This window comes from Helianthus annuus, chromosome 6 (assembly GCF_002127325.2).
Source record: "Helianthus annuus cultivar XRQ/B chromosome 6, HanXRQr2.0-SUNRISE, whole genome shotgun sequence".
NCBI classification, from domain to species: Eukaryota; Viridiplantae; Streptophyta; class Magnoliopsida; order Asterales; family Asteraceae; genus Helianthus; species Helianthus annuus.
Window position 1 is genome coordinate 133,401,925 of NC_035438.2, and position 17,250 is coordinate 133,419,174.

General features: G+C 31.2%; 2 long non-coding RNA genes across 3 annotated transcripts; both read right to left on the bottom strand.

Moving 5' to 3' along the window:
- Positions 1 to 1,561: 1,561 nt before the first annotated feature.
- On the bottom strand, positions 1,562 to 5,805 carry LOC110936714. 2 transcript variants are annotated; one of them, XR_002590225.2, is made up of 4 exons: positions 5,437 to 5,805; positions 4,495 to 4,570; positions 2,595 to 2,721; positions 1,562 to 1,877 (listed from the first exon to the last, which is right to left on the bottom strand). It is a non-coding gene; the product is annotated as an uncharacterized LOC110936714 (long non-coding RNA). The 2 variants fall into 2 exon arrangements; XR_002590224.2 differs by lacking the exons at positions 1,562 to 1,877; positions 2,595 to 2,721 and adding an exon at positions 4,015 to 4,056.
- Positions 5,806 to 9,486: 3,681 nt separating this feature from the next.
- LOC110934776 lies at positions 9,487 to 11,276 on the bottom strand. The gene is made up of 3 exons (XR_002588616.2): positions 10,908 to 11,276; positions 9,967 to 10,042; positions 9,487 to 9,528 (listed from the first exon to the last, which is right to left on the bottom strand). It is a non-coding gene; the product is annotated as an uncharacterized LOC110934776 (long non-coding RNA).
- Positions 11,277 to 17,250: the final 5,974 nt, after the last annotated feature.

Sequence of the window (17,250 nt, forward strand, 5' to 3'; positions counted from 1 at the left end):
TTGATCCGGGGCGAGGTGGACCAATTTTTTTTTCAAAATCGTAGATGCATGTATTATAAACACATTCGTTAAAAAAAATTTAAAAAAATGCCGTGCGTGTAGTTTTTTACACCACAAGTTTGTGGTTTACGAGTTCCGTATCTAAAAGCTCTATTTAAAACACTTTAACTAACATAACTTATATCAATAAAATTCTTCAATTTTGTTTAAACATCATGATATAATTGCATGAAGAATGCAGCCATCCATAAACACACCTAAGAAATACGAGATATTTCCAATTTCACAAACCAAGCTTCCAAATCGAAAAATATCTAATTGTATGAAGAATGCGGCCATCTATAAACTCTGCTTATGCGGCAATTGGTGAATCCTACAAACCAAAATTTATTTGCAAATTCAGTTTGTTAGCCATTTAACTACTAAGCACAATATCTTGCCTTAAATAAAAAGCTTATATAACTAATTTATTTAGTTTTTTGAAGGAATCGAAATAAAATATTCACAAAAACATACCTTACGTAATATCATTTGTATAAAAAAAAACAAAATTGTAAGTTATAAGATATTACCTCTGCGGTAGATGGTGAAGAGTTTTCTGGAGCCATGCTTACAACATTATCTACTTCACGAACTTCCTGCAAGAAGTGACGTGACGATATAAGTTCAAACACACTAAAAGGTAAATAATCAAGATATATTTCTATGTCGGTAATAACTATACTTGCAACTCAGGTTTCGGTACATAATTTTCTGCAGGAGTGATGCTAACAATTTGATCCACGGTGGTTGCTCCCTGTAAAAATGTACACACACACACACATATATATATATATATATATATATATATATATATATATATATATATATATATATATATGACAATGCTAGACAAAAAACCCTCATTTAGGTAGAAAACTCTGGAAACCCAAATCTCCACCCATTTTTACCCAACCTCCCGATATTTTTTTTTTTTGAAAAAAATAACACATTTAATTTACATGTTTTAGAGTGTTTTGGGCCAAAAAAAACAAAAAAGCGCCGAAGGGATTTTTTTTTAAAAAAAATAAACAAATTTCTGTGCCTAACATGTGTTAGGCAAAAAAGTCAGAAATTGCTGAATTTTTTTTTTAAATTATCCCTTCGGCGCTTTTTTGATTTTTTTGGACCAAAAGTCTTAAAAACATGTATATTACATGTGTTATTTTTTTCCAAAAAAAATGTCGGGGGGTTGGGTTTTCTAGGGTTTTTTATATAGATAGGGTTTTCTATATAGCCTAACCCTATATATATATATATATATATATATATATATATATATATATATATATATATAATTTCCAGTTTTCATAGAATATATTTTATACATCTTTGTGGTTATTATCTCAATTCTCAGATTCTATATATATATATATATATATATATATATATATATATATATATATATATATATATATATATATATATATATATATATCAATATAATAATACTTATGCTTGGTGAAATAAGTAAAAATAAAATGTGACAAGAAAGATTATAATGATTAAAATTTCTGGTATTAAAACAGTAACAATTACATCGAGTACTGAACTAAGAAATTTTCAAATCTAACAGTAACAATCAGAAATTTAAAATCTAGCAGCAAGAATTAATAAATTTTAGCTTCAACTCCATCGAGTACTGAACCTCTCGATGTATATCCTTGAGATTCGTCATGAACTCCAGGTCTCTATCACCGCACTCTATATTACTGGCAACACATAGGTCACGAACGGAAGTCGTCGGCATCGCCATCAGGTTTCTGGAAACCTGGTCTCTTGTGAGCAGACCAAGGTGCAGTCCATCAAAACACCTCTTCAACTCTTGAAGAATAGACCTGTCCGCATAGACTTGCTCTTTACTTTGTTTAATAAAGCGCTGCTTTATATCATCAGATAGTGCAGAAGTATATGATGCCATTTTATGTTATTACTGAACCGATGTGAAAGAAAGGTATCTTGATACTAAAACGTGATGGAAAACATATGAATTGGCAATGGTATTATATAGTGAAATATCTAAGACCCCAAATGTCAGATTTAAATGCATGCATTAAATAAAAATTTATAATTAAACTCCCTGTACATTTAATAATTTAGGAGGGAAAAACATGTACATTTAATATAAACATGTGCATTTATATTTAAAAACCGTGTGCATTTAATGTAAAACCTTTCAAAAATGAGTTTTCATGGAAAAGCTAATAAAATCAAACATCAAGAAACCCAAAGGAAAAAATTTAAACCTTCAAAAACAGGTTATCATAATTACGAATAATCTCTTCATTTACCATATCACCCATTTTAAACCATATAAAAGGTTGATGATTAGTTTAATTGAAAACATCAGCAATTCACTTTTAAAAAATTGTTAGTCCAAAAAACAAACCAGAAACACCAGCATTACTCTAAATGGCAAACAGAAGCTTCTACCACTGGACAGACACTAACATTGTTAAAACGCAATTCTCAAGATGGTCGCTCGAAGAACAGAGAGCAGATGAATTACTCAATAGAAAAATCGGCATCATCAATGAAAATAATTATAAGCAAACCTGGAGCAGCATCGGATTTCTTGATGAAGTCCTCCATTCTCCTCCATCAGACTTCAAGAATAACGCAGAAGAATTTATCACACAAGTCCTGAAACAGGATCAGAAGATCTGCGATATGCTAGCTAATCTGCAAAACAAAAGAAAAAATGAAATTGCGTGGAAGAAGGCGATAGTCTTAGAAATCCTAGGAAGTGTTGTAATATTTTAATATCTTTCAAATTATAAGTTTTGTAATACCATTTAATATCGAATGTTTAAAATTGAGAGATATAAACACGCAGAATGCTTTTTATTGAAAATTTATGCTGAATCGACACGAAGTAGCAAAATGACCACATTTCTAAGTTATATATAACACATCATTACAACATCTAAATACACCAGCAGTATACAGTAGCAAAACTAACCAAAATCCTAACATAATATTCCCAATTTCTTAATTTGTAAATCCAAACCTCCTACAAACATCTACCTTACTACAATAGATTAACCTAAACACCATCATCATCTTAAACCGAGCTCTATACTCTACAAACTATCTGCATAACATACACTTCACAATCATCAACTATCGTTAACAACTTACTTCCGTCTTCATTTCTATACACACATTAAACTTACACTACTGATCATATATAACTACCATGTCTAAGCAAACGATCATATATAACTAATTTTTCTAAATTAGATACAACCCAATTATTTTTACAATACTGGATCACTAAAACCTACATTAACACAAATTAGATACAACACGTATATAACTATTTTTTCTAAATTAGATACAACCCAATTATTTTTACAATACTGGATCACTGAAACCGACATTAACACAAATTATGAAGAATAATTAGTTACAAATCACCAAAACCTTAAAGCTTAAACAGGTTTCAAATATATGTTGTATCATCTTTATCTCTAGCTCTCTCTCTCTCTCTCTCTCTCTCTCATCTTAAACTTATCGACCAACCAATTCTCGTGTCGCTCTTACCCTCGTCTGTATTTTCTATCAACCACAGACAGTTGAGCAAGCTTCTTTAATGTCATAAACCTAAAAATGAAAGTTATATCCAGTAATAAAAATCATCCAACACACATTGTTTTTCAAAACATCCCTAAACCTTCATGAATCCATAATCATTTTGTTGAAGCCCTTAAAACCTATTTTTCAGTCAATCAAAAGCTCAAGCAAATTGTTCGCATATAGTTCCTCTTGTCACACCCCAACCAATGGCGGAAACATCGGGATGAGACGAAGTGTGAAGATTGCTCGAGACATCATAACACTAATAATTGTGACAAGTATTTAAATGATCATTTCATTCCATTTCTAAAGAATCAATTACAAGGTTTTGAAACAAAATACAACAACATGAAAAATGAACTAATACAATATGAATACAATTTTTTTTAAGTGTGTATCTAAGCATCCTACTAAATTCCATGCATCGTCAACATCCACCTGTAACATGTTAAAATAAAGTCAATGCAAAAGCAAAGGCGAGTACACAAGGTTTGAATAGTATAGCATAAGTATAAAGCATTTTACTCGAATCCACATGGCATTTTGTATACAAGGTACTAGCATGCATAACATTACACATAAACCCAAAGTGTCCACTAGTATTTAGCATCCCTCGCCACAAAAGTGACGAGACCGTATAGTATAATGACTTAACAAACCCCCGTCGGGTGGTGTGCTACTCCTATAGCGCTATATTCGTTAAGCGAGGGTATAACATAGTAATGGCATATAGCATGTATTATCTAGCATAACAAGTAGCATGTATATCGGATTGAGTTCACAAAGTATGTTTGAATGTGTGTAAGTGAAATTTTGTATGGTAACATGTTACAACCCAAAAGTGGTTTAAAATGTAAATGGGTCGAGTGTACTCACAGTGGTTGCGTTTGCGATTCCTTGTACAATAATGCGCGAGTAAAAGATTGAGAACTGAACGAACGAAACGGATATCCTAAATGTTCAAATACCACGCGAGACGATTTAATAAATTTCTTAATCTTTATGGTTTATAATTTGTTATATGTTATCCCCTTATTACATTTAATTGTCATAAAAGAATTTTAGTTAAATATCCATGTTATTAGTAATTTTAGAGTTTTTTTATTTAAGGTAAATGAATTAACGTTAACAACAAAATAAGAAGAAATACTGATAACTTATTATTTAAAGTTAAAAGGAAAAAAAAGGAATGGATTTAGAATAAAAGAAAGGAAACAAAGAAAAGAAAAAAAGAACATTTAGTTTTATTTGAAAAAAATAAATAAGAACAGAATTCTTTTTTTTTTACAAGTCTTGTCCAAGATACTAAGTGTTGGTTTGAAATCATTTGAGTGTAGTGGAATTCCACATATAAGAACATGAAAAATCCTTCTACCCGAATATTGTTATACCAAAGTCTCTTTAGTGCACTTGTAAAAAAAATAGATATTTCAAATAATAAATCGGTAAACTTTAAATTCGTCAAAATTTGAATGCCATTTCATTATAGCTTTGACAGATTTAAGAGATGAACCAGTTATTATTCTAATTTTTTTTTAACATGTACTTGTATTTTAAACTAGTTTAATAAACAAACAAATACATATTTCTTTTTTTTTTTCTTTTCTGTTATGCTTTTTGTTTATATAAAACAAGAACAAAAGGTCTGTACAAAAAAAAGTGTACCAACAAAAGAGAAATGTCCCTGTTGTCTTCTTCATTCATAAGAACAACCCAAGGTAGAACCAATTTTAATATCCCAAACCATAACATGTATTATAATTAACAAAGAAAAAAAAGTGTTTTTAATCAGAATGAAACTGATGAAGGAGGGTATACCGAAATAACAATGGCCGCGAGCTCCGACGTAACGACTTCGGTCGGCACCGGTGAGTCCCTCCGATGTATGTCCGTTCTCTAATCTCTGGCGAGTTCGATTTCGTCTTCAAAGCGAGAGGGAGCAGGAAGTTGTAGTGAGAGAGAGATGGGTTGTAGGGTGATTGTGGCTGGTGATCGGAGCTGTTGCCGGTGTTAACTCCGACCGCCAGAATTGCAAGAAGGAAATAGGGAGGTGGAAGGTTAGATGATGTCTGTGTGTGATGACTAAATTGAGAGGGGGAGCAGAGATGAACCTCGGTGCTTATTTGTTTGGGTGAAGGGAGTGAGGGAGGTGAAGAAGTTTGTGGGTGTCGGCTGGTTCAAGTGAAAGGGTTTAGGGTACCATTTTATACTATTAAGTAAAAACACAATTAGTCCCTCAACTTAAGGAGTTAATTAAATGGTCAAGTAAACTTGGTTATCTAAATAACCTTTTAATTAAACTAACTAGGTTAGTTTACTAACTTTAATATCTAATGAGACTAACTGGATAATTATAAAAATAATCTTTTTAAACAGTAATATTAATAAATTTAATTAATTAAATAAAATAGGATAGATAATTAACCATATTTATTTATGAACGAATTAAATTAAAGATAAAGATTTTTCGACGATTAACGAAACGAGGAATACAAGGATACCAAGTTTCCAAAATAGGAACAGGAGCAACGGTTTCTAAATATGGAAGCTTATGAAAACGCGGGGCGTTACAATCTCCCCTCCTTTAGGAAATTTCGTCCCGAAATTTATTTAAAAGGAATGTTTGAAAGGGTTTTGGCAATCAGAAGATGATTGTTTAAAATTGAGGTTTTGGAGTTTGCGACAACGAAGAATAATCGAGGTATAAGGGTGAACGACTGATCTAATAAACGATTATGAGTATAAGAATAGCATAAATATTGTATAGATGAAAGTAGCGGGTTAAGAATGAAGTCTCGTCGTGGATAATCGGATACAATGCGTTTGTGAGTTGTTTAAAGTTTGAATTAGGTCAAAAAGGTCTGCAAAACACTGAATTTCTCATGGCACGTTTTACGAAAGTTTGGTAACATGGTGAAAACACTTATATATAGGAAGTACCAGCGGCGTATCCACCATGTTTTGACCACATTACGTCCGTTTCGTATTCGGTGTCATGTTACGTTCCGTGTCTTACCATACACAGTAGTACACTCTATGGTTTCTCATACGCCTATCACTATAATCCCGTGTGCACCCGCGATTATATTGATCGTCGCATGATCCGCATAGCTTGTACTAGTTGTGTATGAATTAAGGTATGCATAAATTAAGGTATGCATAAATTATGAAGATAAGATTGTGTGTGCATAAAAATGTAACATATAAGTATGTTTGCGTTCTAAATAGTATAAGACCAACGTGAGCGAATCCCTCTGGTTCCGCCCGCGTATAGGTGCGAAAGTAAAATTTTAGAGTAAAAAGCATGAGAATAGTATAAGTTTAAATATGAACACGCACGTGAGCATAAACACAAAACGCATGTCTAGAGTATGAGTAAAAGTATAAGCATAACGTGTATTAAAAATGAGTATAAGCATGAACACAAAGCGTATGAGTATGAATACGAGTATAAGTGTGAACATAAGATGTATAAATACGAATATGGATATGAGTGTAATAAGTAATGATTTTGTATATGGTATTAATCGTAATATACGAATTTAAGCATGTAAATGGCTAAGAAGTTTTGTGTATGAAAACAAAATGAGGGGTATATGTGAATTTGTCGTGAGACATAACTAAAACACGTAAGATGATATGCATATATACTTGTTTGCGCAAAACGTGAAGTTATAATAGATTGAGTTGTCATGGAATGTAGAATCTAGTTTGTGAATGTAAGGGAGTATAAAACAGCTATTGGTTATGTGAAACGTACTTTGTAAAAAGAATGGAAATGCTACTACGGTTTTTTTTTTAAAGAATTGATATAGTTGAAAATTTGTCGGTTCCCATGAAGTTTCCTTGCCCACGTGTTTTAATTTCAATTAACGTATTGAATAATGGTTGAAAGGATCTAGAAGTAAATAAGATTGCGTCATTTTAAATAACTTTTCATTAGCGAAGAAATTCAGAGTTTATAGGTTCTTGTGAAAACGTCGATTCTTAAAATAGGATTTTGGTATATGAACTTAGTGGTTATTGAAAAGTTTTCTTAATGGAATATTTTATTGATTTCGAAAGAAGTTTTAGTAAGTGATTGAATCATATTTGCAATATTTTATAGGTGTGTGAAAAGTTTGTTTGATATTAAAAAAAAATAAATAAAAATAAAAAAATAACAATCTTTAGTATAACGATGCGAGATGAATGTTTTTAGTAATTACGTGGAATACGAAATTTTATGGGCAATGGATTTAATAGACCGACTATGTTGATGAGTAGCATTTCGTGAAGTTTTGAATATCGAAAAGCAAGCGCGTACGGAAAGTTACGAATTTTGTGTGTGTGAGCTATATGAAAATAGGTTGTAGGATAAGAAGTTCGTTTATATAAACAGTGTTTTGAAATAATTAGAGATTTGACTAATGATAAACAATTTAGATATAAACATGACCGTGTTTACATAATATAGTCTATTAAAAGAAAGTATTGGTAATGATCACCTAGGTAAGGGAATCACCCCAAATCCGTTGGTGATGTCGTTGTAAGATGAGAAAAGAAGCGGAGTTAATCGTCAAGGTAAGGAAATCACTCCTATCTTGATGATATGTCTCCACTTGTTGTTACAAAAGCGTAAATAAAATTACGTGAAATTTCGCATGCTAATAATGTATAATTGTATGAAAAGTAATAGTATGATCTATGCGCCAAATGGTAATTATAAAAAATGGTTCAAAATTGACAAGAGAGATTTTCATCATAAAAGGTTGAAAATAATAAAGCGTAAGTTCGATAAAAGATTGGATGGTTCCAAAACGGAACGTTGACTAACCAAAGTGGTCGAAAGGTCTTTTGAAATTGAGAAGCATGCTTTGGCCTAATAGGTGGTATACTCTCGCCGACAAGTCGGTTAACGGTATTCACCCTTCTGGTTACTACATGCCACAATTCAATCGAAAATTCGAGACTTGGTGGGATTAATGAAAATCAAGGAGTGGAAATAGTCGACAAGATGCGGGTTTCACCCCTAACTTGGCGATTTAGTATCCTAAGTGTGGTTGGTACTCGTCGGGTCAAAATTTGATTTCAACACTTTGACGAGGGTCCACTAGAATTCAAAATTTGAATTTCTCCATCAAGGTGAGGATTTCACTCCTAACTTGGTGGTGAATTTCGTGTAAGAAAAGAAAAGTAGAAGGATTGAGAGTCATTCACCAAATTGTGGGTTTCACGCCTATTTTGGTGAAGTCGTCTCGTTTGTGTATTATGAGTGTTTTCGGATTTTGAAATACCGAGTAAAATGCATGAGGGAAATGTATGTCAAAGTAATACGCAAATAAGTATAAACACGTAAGAAGGTATATCAAGAATGGTACATAAATAATGAAATGATAAATCAAGTATTAACACATAGAGAAATAGGTCAAGAATAATACGTAAAGAATCAAACAACGAAACAAGTATTAACACATAATAAGACAAGCATTAATGCATAAGAATAACATGTCGAATATTACCCACGAGTGATATACATGTTTATAAGAGCATAAATAAGAAACAAATAAAGTGTCACGTAGTAGTTCAAGCAAATCATACGAACAAGGCTCTAAAACTATAGACTAGGTAAAAGCATTCCTACTTTTCCTAATTCCCTATAGTTATGGCTCTGATACCAATCTGTCACACCCCAACCAATGGCGGAAACATCGGGATGAGACGAAGTGTGAAGATTGCTCGAGACATCATAACACTAATAATTGTGACAAGTATTTAAATGATCATTTCATTCCATTTCTAAAGAATCAATTACAAGGTTTTGAAACAAAATACAACAACATGAAAAATGAACTAATACAATATGAATACAATTTTTTTTAAGTGTGTATCTAAGCATCCTACTAAATTCCATGCATCGTCAACATCCACCTGTAACATGTTAAAATAAAGTCAATGCAAAAGCAAAGGCGAGTACACAAGGTTTGAATAGTATAGCATAAGTATAAAGCATTTTACTCGAATCCACATGGCATTTTGTATACAAGGTACTAGCATGCATAACATTACACATAAACCCAAAGTGTCCACTAGTATTTAGCATCCCTCGCCACAAAAGTGACGAGACCGTATAGTATAATGACTTAACAAACCCCCGTCGGGTGGTGTGCTACTCCTATAGCGCTATATTCGTTAAGCGAGGGTATAACATAGTAATGGCATATAGCATGTATTATCTAGCATAACAAGTAGCATGTATATCGGATTGAGTTCACAAAGTATGTTTGAATGTGTGTAAGTGAAATTTTGTATGGTAACATGTTACAACCCAAAAGTGGTTTAAAATGTAAATGGGTCGAGTGTACTCACAGTGGTTGCGTTTGCGATTCCTTGTACAATAATGCGCGAGTAAAAGATTGAGAACTGAACGAACGAAACGGATATCCTAAATGTTCAAATACCACGCGAGACGATTTAATAAATTTCTTAATCTTTATGGTTTATAATTTGTTATATGTTATCCCCTTATTACATTTAATTGTCATAAAAGAATTTTAGTTAAATATCCATGTTATTAGTAATTTTAGAGTTTTTTTATTTAAGGTAAATGAATTAACGTTAACAACAAAATAAGAAGAAATACTGATAACTTATTATTTAAAGTTAAAAGGAAAAAAAAGGAATGGATTTAGAATAAAAGAAAGGAAACAAAGAAAAGAAAAAAAGAACATTTAGTTTTATTTGAAAAAAATAAATAAGAACAGAATTCTTTTTTTTTTACAAGTCTTGTCCAAGATACTAAGTGTTGGTTTGAAATCATTTGAGTGTAGTGGAATTCCACATATAAGAACATGAAAAATCCTTCTACCCGAATATTGTTATACCAAAGTCTCTTTAGTGCACTTGTAAAAAAATAGATATTTCAAATAATAAATCGGTAAACTTTAAATTCGTCAAAATTTGAATGCCATTTCATTATAGCTTTGACAGATTTAAGAGATGAACCAGTTATTATTCTAATTTTTTTTTAACATGTACTTGTATTTTAAACTAGTTTAATAAACAAACAAATACATATTTCTTTTTTTTTTTCTTTTCTGTTATGCTTTTTGTTTATATAAAACAAGAACAAAAGGTCTGTACAAAAAAAAGTGTACCAACAAAAGAGAAATGTCCCTGTTGTCTTCTTCATTCATAAGAACAACCCAAGGTAGAACCAATTTTAATATCCCAAACCATAACATGTATTATAATTAACAAAGAAAAAAAAGTGTTTTTAATCAGAATGAAACTGATGAAGGAGGGTATACCGAAATAACAATGGCCGCGAGCTCCGACGTAACGACTTCGGTCGGCACCGGTGAGTCCCTCCGATGTATGTCCGTTCTCTAATCTCTGGCGAGTTCGATTTCGTCTTCAAAGCGAGAGGGAGCAGGAAGTTGTAGTGAGAGAGAGATGGGTTGTAGGGTGATTGTGGCTGGTGATCGGAGCTGTTGCCGGTGTTAACTCCGACCGCCAGAATTGCAAGAAGGAAATAGGGAGGTGGAAGGTTAGATGATGTCTGTGTGTGATGACTAAATTGAGAGGGGGAGCAGAGATGAACCTCGGTGCTTATTTGTTTGGGTGAAGGGAGTGAGGGAGGTGAAGAAGTTTGTGGGTGTCGGCTGGTTCAAGTGAAAGGGTTTAGGGTACCATTTTATACTATTAAGTAAAAACACAATTAGTCCCTCAACTTAAGGAGTTAATTAAATGGTCAAGTAAACTTGGTTATCTAAATAACCTTTTAATTAAACTAACTAGGTTAGTTTACTAACTTTAATATCTAATGAGACTAACTGGATAATTATAAAAATAATCTTTTTAAACAGTAATATTAATAAATTTAATTAATTAAATAAAATAGGATAGATAATTAACCATATTTATTTATGAACGAATTAAATTAAAGATAAAGATTTTTCGACGATTAACGAAACGAGGAATACAAGGATACCAAGTTTCCAAAATAGGAACAGGAGCAACGGTTTCTAAATATGGAAGCTTATGAAAACGCGGGGCGTTACACCTCTGTCTTATGAAATTGATCTGAGTAAACCTCTTAAACCTTTAACAAACAATCAAAATCATATCCAGTACTAAAAATCTAGTACACACTGCCATTCAAAAAAAAATCCCCAACCCTCCATAAATCTTTAACACATTTTTGTGCACACATCAAATACACTGCTACTCAACTTACAAACAGATATTAATCACAACATTTTCTACAGAAACCTAACAACTAAACCACACATTATATAACACAAAACCGAAAACATAAACATATGACCATAAATCAAAACATACAAATTAGGTCAACTCAAGCTCAAAACTATTACCTCTGCGATAACCTCCTCAGCTTCATACAAAAAATCAGATAATCCATGCAGAACGGGCCTCAAAACAACAAGCTGCTGTGAAATCGACAAAAAGCTGAGTTGAGTGTGAAACAGAGATCAGAATAGCTGTAAGTGTCGAAGAATCGGCTGAGATGAAATGAAGCAGAATCTTTTGAAATAGTAATCATTTTGAGGAAGCAGATTGTGAGAGTTCACAGGCTCTTGGTGTTTCAATTTCACCTTGACAACAACGTTTACGACCGGTAGATGTAGGTTAAAAAACCTGGAACTGGTGTAGAGACTGATAAATAGTAAGTGATGTCGTCCCCTGTTCTCTTCTATTTGCATCTCCTTGAAGATCTAGAATCAGGTTTGAGAGGGAGAGAGAAAACGAAAGGGTAGAGAGAATACCAGAGAGGATGTAGAGAGAGAAAGTGGGATGTGAATTTGAAATGTAAGGGTCTGGAGAGTAGGGATATAATAATTCAAATGAAGAGGGTAAAATTTGAAATTCAAATGAAGAGGGTAACATTTGATTTTTGTATTTTAAATTGATTTTAAAATATTTTAAATTAATGATAAATGATGCAATAATGACATAAGAAATGCATTGTTGGGCAACCTATCTGATTGTCACATAAGCATTGTGATGCAATGCTCATTTGTCCTTTAACAAAAAGTATAGACTTTTATTTAATCCGTGCAATACACACGTTTTATTAAATTTATAGTTTCTTTAAATTACTAAGTATATAATATTACATTTATTTAACCCGTATAACGTATTATATTTATTTAACTCGTGTAATATACGAGATTCTAACATGGTATTTTATGTAAAAGAGTTATAACATTGTAAAAAGATTTGTTGATACACACAAAGGATTCTAAGCGTAAGACATTTTTTTCTGCGAGAGCATAAACAAAAGTAAATCATTAGTTTTTATTTTTTTTTTTTTTTTTTTTTTTTGCGAGAGCATAAACAAAAGTATGTTATTAGTTTCTTTATTTCGTTCTTTTTATTATAAGAAAAAAGTTGTAATTTAATGTTTGTTTATCTTTTCTAATATTCTAAAAAATATTATATAACATAATTCGTTCATATTAGAATTAGCACATGTGTAGGTAAACATCTATCTATCTATACTATATAATAAAAGAAACCTGATTTTGGACACGTGTGGATGTCTACATTTGTAATTTCCTACCTTTTCATACTTAATATTATTATTTACCAAATTAACCCTCAATTGTAAATAATTATTATTTAATTTAAATTACTAAATATTAATTAAATTAATATAAATCTTATAACTCTACATTATATGTACCAATGAAAACAAACCTGGAGACAAAGACGTAAAGGTGGATAAATATTAGACATAAAAGTAGATAAATATTTTTTGTGTTTCCAATATATTTAAAATAACTTATCATTTTAAAGGTATTAGTTTGTTAAGTCCGTGTTATACGGAGAATCTAAAAAGCTCAATACATAAAAATATAAAAATACGAGGTTAAAACCCCCGTGTATTATACGGGTTTAATACATGTAATTTTGTATAACAAAATAAAAAGTTATATCTTGATGAACCCCGTATATTGTACGGGTTAAATAAATGTAATTTTATATATCAAATAATAATAAAAAAGTTATATCTTAAAAAAAATCTTTAAAAACTATGTGTATTACAAATTAAATAAATGTAATTTTGTATATTAAATACTAAAAACGTCGTATCTTAAAAAAAAACCCGTGTATAACCAGGTTGAATAAATCTACCAAATAATAAAAAAAATTACATTCTTAAAACCCCCGCATATTACACGTGTTGAATAGATCTTAAAAAAGTTATATCTTTAAAAACCATATGTATTACACAGATTAAATAAATGTAATTTTGTATATTAAATACTAAAAAAGCCGTATCTTTAAAAAACTCGTGTATAGTCGGGTTAAAAAATCTACCAAATAAAAAAATATATATCCTTAAAAAAAACCGTGTATGACACGTGTTAAATAAATCTAATTTTATATAGCAAATGATAAAAAATTATATCTTTAAAAACTTCGTGTATTACACGGGTTATATAAATGTAACTTTGAATAATAAATAATAAACAAAATATTGTTAAAAACCCCACGTTTTACACGAGTTGAATAAATATAATTTTGTATACCAAATAAAAAAATTATATTTTTAATAAATTAGGATAACATTTAATATTAATTTATTATTTATATTTTAAATAAATATAATATAATTTTGTATACCAAATATATTAATTTATTACTTATTTATATTTTTAATAAGTAGGAAAGAGATGTATTTGTTTTAAAAATATATTAAATTAAACTAATTTAAAAAATAATAAAAAATCCATTTTGATTTAGAAAGATTTTTTTAACAATAGATAAAGACGTGTAATACACATGATTTTTAAAGATATAACATTTTTTTATTATTTACTATATAAAATTAGATTTATTTAACCTGTACAATAAACAGAGTTTTTTTTTTAAATATAACTTTTTTATTATTTAGTATATAAAATTACATTTCTTCCACCCATGAATGCACCAGGTTTTTTTTAAAATATAATTTTTTTTGTTTGGTATATAAAATTATATTTATTCAGCCCGCACAATAAACGAGGTTCTTAAAGATATAACTTTTTTTATTTAATATATAAAATTATATTTACTCAAAAAGTGTAATAAATGAGGTTTTTAAAAATATATTGTTTTTTATTTGTTATACAAAATTACGTTTATTCAACCCGTGTAATACACGGGGTTCTAACCTAGTTTATATACAAAAGAAAAGACATAGTTTTATTGATTTTCATGTATACAACATAGACATTTGTATGTGTTGCTACAAAGATACGTTGGGATGGAGCTCTGGGTAGTCAAAGCAGCTAAAGAGATGAACCAACAATAATTTGTCTTCTCTGACTCAAGGTCAGTCTCCATATCCATTAAGAACTCATGAGAATGGGTTATAGATCGTGGTCTCTAGATCACCATTGGATACTCAAATTAGTATTAGATTCCCTCATTCACATATGCATATTATTTACAAGAGTTAATAGCCAAAATGGTCTCTGAGGTTTGCTCCCTTTTGCCACTTTAGTCCAAAATCCAAAATTTTTAAATCTGGGTCCCTGAGGTTTACAATTTGTTGCCATTTTAGTCCAAATTTCAAAAACTCCCTTTTTTACAGTTGCAACCAACCTATTTTGTCCTTTTGTGCAGGGGTATTTTGGTCATTTTTATGAGTTATTATAACAAACTCAGATCAAGAACCCAGAATACTCCTGCGTAAAAGGACAAAATAGGCTGGTTGCAACAGTCAAAAAAGGGGGGTTTTTGAAATCTGGACTAAAATGGCAACAAATTGCAAACCTCAGGGACCCAGATTTAAAAATTTTGGATTTTGGACTAAAGTGGCAAAAGTGAGCAAACCTCAGGGACCATTTTGGCTATTAACTCTTGTAAATTATAAAATGTATAAAAGAAGAAGATAATATCCCCTATATCATGGGTCACTTAGGTCTAAAAACGTTTGGCCAAGCCTTGTTTTGGATTATGCTCTTAAGTCTTCAATATGTAAAAAGTAAAAAAATCAATAATATGATTAATTGATAATACAAAATAAATGTTCTAAGTTTGTTTCTTTTCTCGCAATAATTTATTTTTTTAACTAACCCTTCACACATGTTTAGAGTATTTTTGGTATAATTTTATTCATTAAGAAAAAAATGGGAGGTTTATGTGGAATATAGAGTCATGATATGATGTCCCACGGAGTAAAGTAAGAGACCATCCAAGGCTCACTCTTGTCGGGGGCCCAAAATTTTGATTTTTGTTTTATGCAGCGTGTGTGTATATATCTACATATATATATACATATATATATATATATATCTCTCTCTCTCTCTCTCTATATATATGTATATAGGGGACCGCTAAAATGAGAACCACCTCCAGTTGTAAGAACCGTGAGAACTACACCGTACCGGGCGAGGTGGACCAATTTTTTTTTTCATAAACGTAGATGCGTGTATTATAAACACATTTGTAAAAAAAAAATTCAAAAAAAAAGTGTCATGTGTGTAGTTTTGAGCATCACAAGTTTGGGTTTACGGGTACCGTAAAATTTAATAAATATGCGGTGTGCTGTGTAAGGTTGTACAACATGCAGTCTGAAGTGTATGGTTCATGAGTGTGCAGTATCAAATAAGCCCTGCCGTAGACTACGGTGTTCAACCGTTGTCCACACTTCATTCCTTCTGGACAAGCAAATAATCTTCCATGTTTACACAATCAAAACAAACAAAAATTACAACTTTTACATCAATTCTCATGAACCCTTCTATCATATTAATCATTACCAGCAATCATTTAAATCGATTTATGAGTACCAATCATCAAAACCTTATTGTACATAATCCTAAATTATCGATCTAATACCATGAACAGCTTCCAGGTTTTGTGTCATCATATTATTCAAACAAATCATCAAAGTTTTATCATCATACCAATCATCAAAACAGATCTAAACTTTAATATCATAAACACCATATCATTTAACACTGTTTCATCCATTTCATCAAACAACATTGTGACCAATACACAATCAGATTTCAGAAATCGCAAAGATTTATTAACATTCTATAATCATTTGAACAATCTATGAACATCATGCCATACAAAATCATCAACACCTTGCAAACATACAAAATCCTAGTTCATCACTCGCATCATCTCATTTACATTTCAAAAAATGTTAAGCATGTTTTCTATCAACCCTAGATCATCATTTTAATCATGCCATTCATGTTCATCATCAAACAAGTATAAACACCACCATTTATATAAATCGTGGTAATACACTAACCAGAATGGAAGATGCAAACAAGGTGCTTGGAACGAGAGAGAGATATTCGAGAGAAAAGAGGAAGCTTCGAAGGAAACAAGGTTGCCGTCAATCTTCAAAAAGAGGAAGGATAATGTTAGGGTTTCCAAAAAGGAGGGGAGAACGTTTCTGAAAAGAAGGGGAGAATGTTTGCTGAAAAGGCTGCCGTCAAAGATGGGGAAATTTTCTAGGGTTTGGCAGCTAAGGGGTATAAATACCCAAGGGGGGTGTCGCACACACATGTGCGATCCAGGTGTGCGGTCCACGTCATTTGAGGGTGTGCGGCCTTAACAGGCCTGCTGTGAACTTGGGCCGAGAATAAATAAGTAGGGTGGGGAGTGTGTGGTCACAAA